The sequence below is a fragment of the Schistosoma haematobium genome, chromosome 6, assembly GCF_000699445.3.
Source record: "Schistosoma haematobium chromosome 6, whole genome shotgun sequence".
Classification (NCBI taxonomy): domain Eukaryota; kingdom Metazoa; phylum Platyhelminthes; class Trematoda; order Strigeidida; family Schistosomatidae; genus Schistosoma; species Schistosoma haematobium.
In genome coordinates this window covers 3,452,819-3,464,724 of record NC_067201.1, presented here as the reverse complement: position 1 = coordinate 3,464,724, position 11,906 = coordinate 3,452,819, and positions in this window count along the sequence as shown.

Sequence of the window (11,906 nt, the reverse complement as noted above, 5' to 3'; positions counted from 1 at the left end):
GATTTTCATAACTCTGGTGTCTCCTCATTTGCGGATAAATCTTTCGCCTTTTACTAAAGATTTCCGTGGGGAGGCACAATACAATGAGTCTTAACTCATTTTTTCCAACTCCGTCCTTGCACGGAGTATTATCAAACAATATAGTGAACATACTGTGATCATGCATGCGCTAAACTTACCAACCAACCAACTACTAACTAACTAACTAACTTACTACTGGTCAAACAAATCATCCACTCTTATCAACTATCTCACTAATAATACACACACACTCTTCAATCAACAAACATTCCCCATCATCTCATCATACACACTAACTAAGCCTACACAATCAACCATCACCTCACCTCACCTCATAACACTTACAATACAGATTAACCAGAATCCACTCATTAATCACTCACTCCTATCACCTATACTAGATCACCACAACTAATTGCTTCATGATAATGTGTCAATTGTTGGCAGCATCAATTCAAACTGTAATTCTTGATTATCATTACATGTGCACTATTGAATCAAATCACATAAGTTGAATTGAATTCCAGTGTGTAATGATGAATAATGCAATGTGTATGTACTGAGCACACAGGTATTTCACCCTCTTTCCATATTAAATATGCTCGTTCACTTGTTCCTGTTGATGTATGTCGATTTGCATCTATGAGTGTCTGAAATAAATTGACTATTGATTGCCATGTGAATCGGGTGTAAATGGTCGGATAGAAAAGGTGTGGGTAAATTTTGATGAGTAACTCTATATCCTACTGAAATACAGTAGATCAGCGACAGTGTGTATGTCGTGAACGTATGGAATGGCTGAAATTGTGTTTACCGTGTGAATAGTTCAAATGTTTGCTAAGAATATTGTACGAAATGTAGCTGGTCGTGTTTATTGTTTGGTATCAGTGTGAGATGTTTATGGTAGTTTATTGATACAAGAAGTTGTGTGCAGAGTATAATGTGTATGTATGGTAATGTAGTATTAGTGGTATATGTAGCACTAGTCGTGTGATTTTCATAACTCTGGTGTCTCCTCATTTGCGGATAAATCTTTCGCCTTTTACTAAAGATTTCCGTGGGGAGGCACAATACAATGAGTCTTAACTCATTTTTTCCAACTCCGTCCTTGCACGGAGTATTATCAAACAATATAGTGAACATACTGTGATCATGCATGCGCTAAACTTACCAACCAACCAACTACTAACTAACTAACTAACTTACTACTGGTCAAACAAATCATCCACTCTTATCAACTATCTCACTAATAATACACACACACTCTTCAATCAACAAACATTCCCCATCATCTCATCATACACACTAACTAAGCCTACACAATCAACCATCACCTCACCTCACCTCATAACACTTACAATACAGATTAACCAGAATCCACTCATTAATCACTCACTCCTATCACCTATACTAGATCACCACAACTAATTGCTTCATGATAATGTGTCAATTGTTGGCAGCATCAATTCAAACTGTAATTCTTGATTATCATTACATGTGCACTATTGAATCAAATCACATAAGTTGAATTGAATTCCAGTGTGTAATGATGAATAATGCAATGTGTATGTACTGAGCACACAGGTATTTCACCCTCTTTCCATATTAAATATGCTCGTTCACTTGTTCCTGTTGATGTATGTCGATTTGCATCTATGAGTGTCTGAAATAAATTGACTATTGATTGCCATGTGAATCGGGTGTAAATGGTCGGATAGAAAAGGTGTGGGTAAATTTTGATGAGTAACTCTATATCCTACTGAAATACAGTAGATCAGCGACAGTGTGTATGTCGTGAACGTATGGAATGGCTGAAATTGTGTTTACCGTGTGAATAGTTCAAATGTTTGCTAAGAATATTGTACGAAATGTAGCTGGTCGTGTTTATTGTTTGGTATCAGTGTGAGATGTTTATGGTAGTTTATTGATACAAGAAGTTGTGTGCAGAGTATAATGTGTATGTATGGTAATGTAGTATTAGTGGTATATGTAGCACTAGTCGTGTGATTTTCATAACTCTGGTGTCTCCTCATTTGCGGATAAATCTTTCGCCTTTTACTAAAGATTTCCGTGGGGAGGCACAATACAATGAGTCTTAACTCATTTTTTCCAACTCCGTCCTTGCACGGAGTATTATCAAACAATATAGTGAACATACTGTGATCATGCATGCGCTAAACTTACCAACCAACCAACTACTAACTAACTAACTAACTTACTACTGGTCAAACAAATCATCCACTCTTATCAACTATCTCACTAATAATACACACACACTCTTCAATCAACAAACATTCCCCATCATCTCATCATACACACTAACTAAGCCTACACAATCAACCATCACCTCACCTCACCTCATAACACTTACAATACAGATTAACCAGAATCCACTCATTAATCACTCACTCCTATCACCTATACTAGATCACCACAACTAATTGCTTCATGATAATGTGTCAATTGTTGGCAGCATCAATTCAAACTGTAATTCTTGATTATCATTACATGTGCACTATTGAATCAAATCACATAAGTTGAATTGAATTCCAGTGTGTAATGATGAATAATGCAATGTGTATGTACTGAGCACACAGGTATTTCACCCTCTTTCCATATTAAATATGCTCGTTCACTTGTTCCTGTTGATGTATGTCGATTTGCATCTATGAGTGTCTGAAATAAATTGACTATTGATTGCCATGTGAATCGGGTGTAAATGGTCGGATAGAAAAGGTGTGGGTAAATTTTGATGAGTAACTCTATATCCTACTGAAATACAGTAGATCAGCGACAGTGTGTATGTCGTGAACGTATGGAATGGCTGAAATTGTGTTTACCGTGTGAATAGTTCAAATGTTTGCTAAGAATATTGTACGAAATGTAGCTGGTCGTGTTTATTGTTTGGTATCAGTGTGAGATGTTTATGGTAGTTTATTGATACAAGAAGTTGTGTGCAGAGTATAATGTGTATGTATGGTAATGTAGTATTAGTGGTATATGTAGCACTAGTCGTGTGATTTTCATAACTCTGGTGTCTCCTCATTTGCGGATAAATCTTTCGCCTTTTACTAAAGATTTCCGTGGGGAGGCACAATACAATGAGTCTTAACTCATTTTTTCCAACTCCGTCCTTGCACGGAGTATTATCAAACAATATAGTGAACATACTGTGATCATGCATGCGCTAAACTTACCAACCAACCAACTACTAACTAACTAACTAACTTACTACTGGTCAAACAAATCATCCACTCTTATCAACTATCTCACTAATAATACACACACACTCTTCAATCAACAAACATTCCCCATCATCTCATCATACACACTAACTAAGCCTACACAATCAACCATCACCTCACCTCACCTCATAACACTTACAATACAGATTAACCAGAATCCACTCATTAATCACTCACTCCTATCACCTATACTAGATCACCACAACTAATTGCTTCATGATAATGTGTCAATTGTTGGCAGCATCAATTCAAACTGTAATTCTTGATTATCATTACATGTGCACTATTGAATCAAATCACATAAGTTGAATTGAATTCCAGTGTGTAATGATGAATAATGCAATGTGTATGTACTGAGCACACAGGTATTTCACCCTCTTTCCATATTAAATATGCTCGTTCACTTGTTCCTGTTGATGTATGTCGATTTGCATCTATGAGTGTCTGAAATAAATTGACTATTGATTGCCATGTGAATCGGGTGTAAATGGTCGGATAGAAAAGGTGTGGGTAAATTTTGATGAGTAACTCTATATCCTACTGAAATACAGTAGATCAGCGACAGTGTGTATGTCGTGAACGTATGGAATGGCTGAAATTGTGTTTACCGTGTGAATAGTTCAAATGTTTGCTAAGAATATTGTACGAAATGTAGCTGGTCGTGTTTATTGTTTGGTATCAGTGTGAGATGTTTATGGTAGTTTATTGATACAAGAAGTTGTGTGCAGAGTATAATGTGTATGTATGGTAATGTAGTATTAGTGGTATATGTAGCACTAGTCGTGTGATTTTCATAACTCTGGTGTCTCCTCATTTGCGGATAAATCTTTCGCCTTTTACTAAAGATTTCCGTGGGGAGGCACAATACAATGAGTCTTAACTCATTTTTTCCAACTCCGTCCTTGCACGGAGTATTATCAAACAATATAGTGAACATACTGTGATCATGCATGCGCTAAACTTACCAACCAACCAACTACTAACTAACTAACTAACTTACTACTGGTCAAACAAATCATCCACTCTTATCAACTATCTCACTAATAATACACACACACTCTTCAATCAACAAACATTCCCCATCATCTCATCATACACACTAACTAAGCCTACACAATCAACCATCACCTCACCTCACCTCATAACACTTACAATACAGATTAACCAGAATCCACTCATTAATCACTCACTCCTATCACCTATACTAGATCACCACAACTAATTGCTTCATGATAATGTGTCAATTGTTGGCAGCATCAATTCAAACTGTAATTCTTGATTATCATTACATGTGCACTATTGAATCAAATCACATAAGTTGAATTGAATTCCAGTGTGTAATGATGAATAATGCAATGTGTATGTACTGAGCACACAGGTATTTCACCCTCTTTCCATATTAAATATGCTCGTTCACTTGTTCCTGTTGATGTATGTCGATTTGCATCTATGAGTGTCTGAAATAAATTGACTATTGATTGCCATGTGAATCGGGTGTAAATGGTCGGATAGAAAAGGTGTGGGTAAATTTTGATGAGTAACTCTATATCCTACTGAAATACAGTAGATCAGCGACAGTGTGTATGTCGTGAACGTATGGAATGGCTGAAATTGTGTTTACCGTGTGAATAGTTCAAATGTTTGCTAAGAATATTGTACGAAATGTAGCTGGTCGTGTTTATTGTTTGGTATCAGTGTGAGATGTTTATGGTAGTTTATTGATACAAGAAGTTGTGTGCAGAGTATAATGTGTATGTATGGTAATGTAGTATTAGTGGTATATGTAGCACTAGTCGTGTGATTTTCATAACTCTGGTGTCTCCTCATTTGCGGATAAATCTTTCGCCTTTTACTAAAGATTTCCGTGGGGAGGCACAATACAATGAGTCTTAACTCATTTTTTCCAACTCCGTCCTTGCACGGAGTATTATCAAACAATATAGTGAACATACTGTGATCATGCATGCGCTAAACTTACCAACCAACCAACTACTAACTAACTAACTAACTTACTACTGGTCAAACAAATCATCCACTCTTATCAACTATCTCACTAATAATACACACACACTCTTCAATCAACAAACATTCCCCATCATCTCATCATACACACTAACTAAGCCTACACAATCAACCATCACCTCACCTCACCTCATAACACTTACAATACAGATTAACCAGAATCCACTCATTAATCACTCACTCCTATCACCTATACTAGATCACCACAACTAATTGCTTCATGATAATGTGTCAATTGTTGGCAGCATCAATTCAAACTGTAATTCTTGATTATCATTACATGTGCACTATTGAATCAAATCACATAAGTTGAATTGAATTCCAGTGTGTAATGATGAATAATGCAATGTGTATGTACTGAGCACACAGGTATTTCACCCTCTTTCCATATTAAATATGCTCGTTCACTTGTTCCTGTTGATGTATGTCGATTTGCATCTATGAGTGTCTGAAATAAATTGACTATTGATTGCCATGTGAATCGGGTGTAAATGGTCGGATAGAAAAGGTGTGGGTAAATTTTGATGAGTAACTCTATATCCTACTGAAATACAGTAGATCAGCGACAGTGTGTATGTCGTGAACGTATGGAATGGCTGAAATTGTGTTTACCGTGTGAATAGTTCAAATGTTTGCTAAGAATATTGTACGAAATGTAGCTGGTCGTGTTTATTGTTTGGTATCAGTGTGAGATGTTTATGGTAGTTTATTGATACAAGAAGTTGTGTGCAGAGTATAATGTGTATGTATGGTAATGTAGTATTAGTGGTATATGTAGCACTAGTCGTGTGATTTTCATAACTCTGGTGTCTCCTCATTTGCGGATAAATCTTTCGCCTTTTACTAAAGATTTCCGTGGGGAGGCACAATACAATGAGTCTTAACTCATTTTTTCCAACTCCGTCCTTGCACGGAGTATTATCAAACAATATAGTGAACATACTGTGATCATGCATGCGCTAAACTTACCAACCAACCAACTACTAACTAACTAACTAACTTACTACTGGTCAAACAAATCATCCACTCTTATCAACTATCTCACTAATAATACACACACACTCTTCAATCAACAAACATTCCCCATCATCTCATCATACACACTAACTAAGCCTACACAATCAACCATCACCTCACCTCACCTCATAACACTTACAATACAGATTAACCAGAATCCACTCATTAATCACTCACTCCTATCACCTATACTAGATCACCACAACTAATTGCTTCATGATAATGTGTCAATTGTTGGCAGCATCAATTCAAACTGTAATTCTTGATTATCATTACATGTGCACTATTGAATCAAATCACATAAGTTGAATTGAATTCCAGTGTGTAATGATGAATAATGCAATGTGTATGTACTGAGCACACAGGTATTTCACCCTCTTTCCATATTAAATATGCTCGTTCACTTGTTCCTGTTGATGTATGTCGATTTGCATCTATGAGTGTCTGAAATAAATTGACTATTGATTGCCATGTGAATCGGGTGTAAATGGTCGGATAGAAAAGGTGTGGGTAAATTTTGATGAGTAACTCTATATCCTACTGAAATACAGTAGATCAGCGACAGTGTGTATGTCGTGAACGTATGGAATGGCTGAAATTGTGTTTACCGTGTGAATAGTTCAAATGTTTGCTAAGAATATTGTACGAAATGTAGCTGGTCGTGTTTATTGTTTGGTATCAGTGTGAGATGTTTATGGTAGTTTATTGATACAAGAAGTTGTGTGCAGAGTATAATGTGTATGTATGGTAATGTAGTATTAGTGGTATATGTAGCACTAGTCGTGTGATTTTCATAACTCTGGTGTCTCCTCATTTGCGGATAAATCTTTCGCCTTTTACTAAAGATTTCCGTGGGGAGGCACAATACAATGAGTCTTAACTCATTTTTTCCAACTCCGTCCTTGCACGGAGTATTATCAAACAATATAGTGAACATACTGTGATCATGCATGCGCTAAACTTACCAACCAACCAACTACTAACTAACTAACTAACTTACTACTGGTCAAACAAATCATCCACTCTTATCAACTATCTCACTAATAATACACACACACTCTTCAATCAACAAACATTCCCCATCATCTCATCATACACACTAACTAAGCCTACACAATCAACCATCACCTCACCTCACCTCATAACACTTACAATACAGATTAACCAGAATCCACTCATTAATCACTCACTCCTATCACCTATACTAGATCACCACAACTAATTGCTTCATGATAATGTGTCAATTGTTGGCAGCATCAATTCAAACTGTAATTCTTGATTATCATTACATGTGCACTATTGAATCAAATCACATAAGTTGAATTGAATTCCAGTGTGTAATGATGAATAATGCAATGTGTATGTACTGAGCACACAGGTATTTCACCCTCTTTCCATATTAAATATGCTCGTTCACTTGTTCCTGTTGATGTATGTCGATTTGCATCTATGAGTGTCTGAAATAAATTGACTATTGATTGCCATGTGAATCGGGTGTAAATGGTCGGATAGAAAAGGTGTGGGTAAATTTTGATGAGTAACTCTATATCCTACTGAAATACAGTAGATCAGCGACAGTGTGTATGTCGTGAACGTATGGAATGGCTGAAATTGTGTTTACCGTGTGAATAGTTCAAATGTTTGCTAAGAATATTGTACGAAATGTAGCTGGTCGTGTTTATTGTTTGGTATCAGTGTGAGATGTTTATGGTAGTTTATTGATACAAGAAGTTGTGTGCAGAGTATAATGTGTATGTATGGTAATGTAGTATTAGTGGTATATGTAGCACTAGTCGTGTGATTTTCATAACTCTGGTGTCTCCTCATTTGCGGATAAATCTTTCGCCTTTTACTAAAGATTTCCGTGGGGAGGCACAATACAATGAGTCTTAACTCATTTTTTCCAACTCCGTCCTTGCACGGAGTATTATCAAACAATATAGTGAACATACTGTGATCATGCATGCGCTAAACTTACCAACCAACCAACTACTAACTAACTAACTAACTTACTACTGGTCAAACAAATCATCCACTCTTATCAACTATCTCACTAATAATACACACACACTCTTCAATCAACAAACATTCCCCATCATCTCATCATACACACTAACTAAGCCTACACAATCAACCATCACCTCACCTCACCTCATAACACTTACAATACAGATTAACCAGAATCCACTCATTAATCACTCACTCCTATCACCTATACTAGATCACCACAACTAATTGCTTCATGATAATGTGTCAATTGTTGGCAGCATCAATTCAAACTGTAATTCTTGATTATCATTACATGTGCACTATTGAATCAAATCACATAAGTTGAATTGAATTCCAGTGTGTAATGATGAATAATGCAATGTGTATGTACTGAGCACACAGGTATTTCACCCTCTTTCCATATTAAATATGCTCGTTCACTTGTTCCTGTTGATGTATGTCGATTTGCATCTATGAGTGTCTGAAATAAATTGACTATTGATTGCCATGTGAATCGGGTGTAAATGGTCGGATAGAAAAGGTGTGGGTAAATTTTGATGAGTAACTCTATATCCTACTGAAATACAGTAGATCAGCGACAGTGTGTATGTCGTGAACGTATGGAATGGCTGAAATTGTGTTTACCGTGTGAATAGTTCAAATGTTTGCTAAGAATATTGTACGAAATGTAGCTGGTCGTGTTTATTGTTTGGTATCAGTGTGAGATGTTTATGGTAGTTTATTGATACAAGAAGTTGTGTGCAGAGTATAATGTGTATGTATGGTAATGTAGTATTAGTGGTATATGTAGCACTAGTCGTGTGATTTTCATAACTCTGGTGTCTCCTCATTTGCGGATAAATCTTTCGCCTTTTACTAAAGATTTCCGTGGGGAGGCACAATACAATGAGTCTTAACTCATTTTTTCCAACTCCGTCCTTGCACGGAGTATTATCAAACAATATAGTGAACATACTGTGATCATGCATGCGCTAAACTTACCAACCAACCAACTACTAACTAACTAACTAACTTACTACTGGTCAAACAAATCATCCACTCTTATCAACTATCTCACTAATAATACACACACACTCTTCAATCAACAAACATTCCCCATCATCTCATCATACACACTAACTAAGCCTACACAATCAACCATCACCTCACCTCACCTCATAACACTTACAATACAGATTAACCAGAATCCACTCATTAATCACTCACTCCTATCACCTATACTAGATCACCACAACTAATTGCTTCATGATAATGTGTCAATTGTTGGCAGCATCAATTCAAACTGTAATTCTTGATTATCATTACATGTGCACTATTGAATCAAATCACATAAGTTGAATTGAATTCCAGTGTGTAATGATGAATAATGCAATGTGTATGTACTGAGCACACAGGTATTTCACCCTCTTTCCATATTAAATATGCTCGTTCACTTGTTCCTGTTGATGTATGTCGATTTGCATCTATGAGTGTCTGAAATAAATTGACTATTGATTGCCATGTGAATCGGGTGTAAATGGTCGGATAGAAAAGGTGTGGGTAAATTTTGATGAGTAACTCTATATCCTACTGAAATACAGTAGATCAGCGACAGTGTGTATGTCGTGAACGTATGGAATGGCTGAAATTGTGTTTACCGTGTGAATAGTTCAAATGTTTGCTAAGAATATTGTACGAAATGTAGCTGGTCGTGTTTATTGTTTGGTATCAGTGTGAGATGTTTATGGTAGTTTATTGATACAAGAAGTTGTGTGCAGAGTATAATGTGTATGTATGGTAATGTAGTATTAGTGGTATATGTAGCACTAGTCGTGTGATTTTCATAACTCTGGTGTCTCCTCATTTGCGGATAAATCTTTCGCCTTTTACTAAAGATTTCCGTGGGGAGGCACAATACAATGAGTCTTAACTCATTTTTTCCAACTCCGTCCTTGCACGGAGTATTATCAAACAATATAGTGAACATACTGTGATCATGCATGCGCTAAACTTACCAACCAACCAACTACTAACTAACTAACTAACTTACTACTGGTCAAACAAATCATCCACTCTTATCAACTATCTCACTAATAATACACACACACTCTTCAATCAACAAACATTCCCCATCATCTCATCATACACACTAACTAAGCCTACACAATCAACCATCACCTCACCTCACCTCATAACACTTACAATACAGATTAACCAGAATCCACTCATTAATCACTCACTCCTATCACCTATACTAGATCACCACAACTAATTGCTTCATGATAATGTGTCAATTGTTGGCAGCATCAATTCAAACTGTAATTCTTGATTATCATTACATGTGCACTATTGAATCAAATCACATAAGTTGAATTGAATTCCAGTGTGTAATGATGAATAATGCAATGTGTATGTACTGAGCACACAGGTATTTCACCCTCTTTCCATATTAAATATGCTCGTTCACTTGTTCCTGTTGATGTATGTCGATTTGCATCTATGAGTGTCTGAAATAAATTGACTATTGATTGCCATGTGAATCGGGTGTAAATGGTCGGATAGAAAAGGTGTGGGTAAATTTTGATGAGTAACTCTATATCCTACTGAAATACAGTAGATCAGCGACAGTGTGTATGTCGTGAACGTATGGAATGGCTGAAATTGTGTTTACCGTGTGAATAGTTCAAATGTTTGCTAAGAATATTGTACGAAATGTAGCTGGTCGTGTTTATTGTTTGGTATCAGTGTGAGATGTTTATGGTAGTTTATTGATACAAGAAGTTGTGTGCAGAGTATAATGTGTATGTATGGTAATGTAGTATTAGTGGTATATGTAGCACTAGTCGTGTGATTTTCATAACTCTGGTGTCTCCTCATTTGCGGATAAATCTTTCGCCTTTTACTAAAGATTTCCGTGGGGAGGCACAATACAATGAGTCTTAACTCATTTTTTCCAACTCCGTCCTTGCACGGAGTATTATCAAACAATATAGTGAACATACTGTGATCATGCATGCGCTAAACTTACCAACCAACCAACTACTAACTAACTAACTAACTTACTACTGGTCAAACAAATCATCCACTCTTATCAACTATCTCACTAATAATACACACACACTCTTCAATCAACAAACATTCCCCATCATCTCATCATACACACTAACTAAGCCTACACAATCAACCATCACCTCACCTCACCTCATAACACTTACAATACAGATTAACCAGAATCCACTCATTAATCACTCACTCCTATCACCTATACTAGATCACCACAACTAATTGCTTCATGATAATGTGTCAATTGTTGGCAGCATCAATTCAAACTGTAATTCTTGATTATCATTACATGTGCACTATTGAATCAAATCACATAAGTTGAATTGAATTCCAGTGTGTAATGATGAATAATGCAATGTGTATGTACTGAGCACACAGGTATTTCACCCTCTTTCCATATTAAATATGCTCGTTCACTTGTTCCTGTTGATGTATGTCGATTTGCATCTATGAGTGTCTGAAATAAATTGACTATTGATTGCCATGTGAATCGGGTGTAAATGGTCGGATAGAAAAGGTGTGGGTAAATTTTGATGAGTAACTCTATAT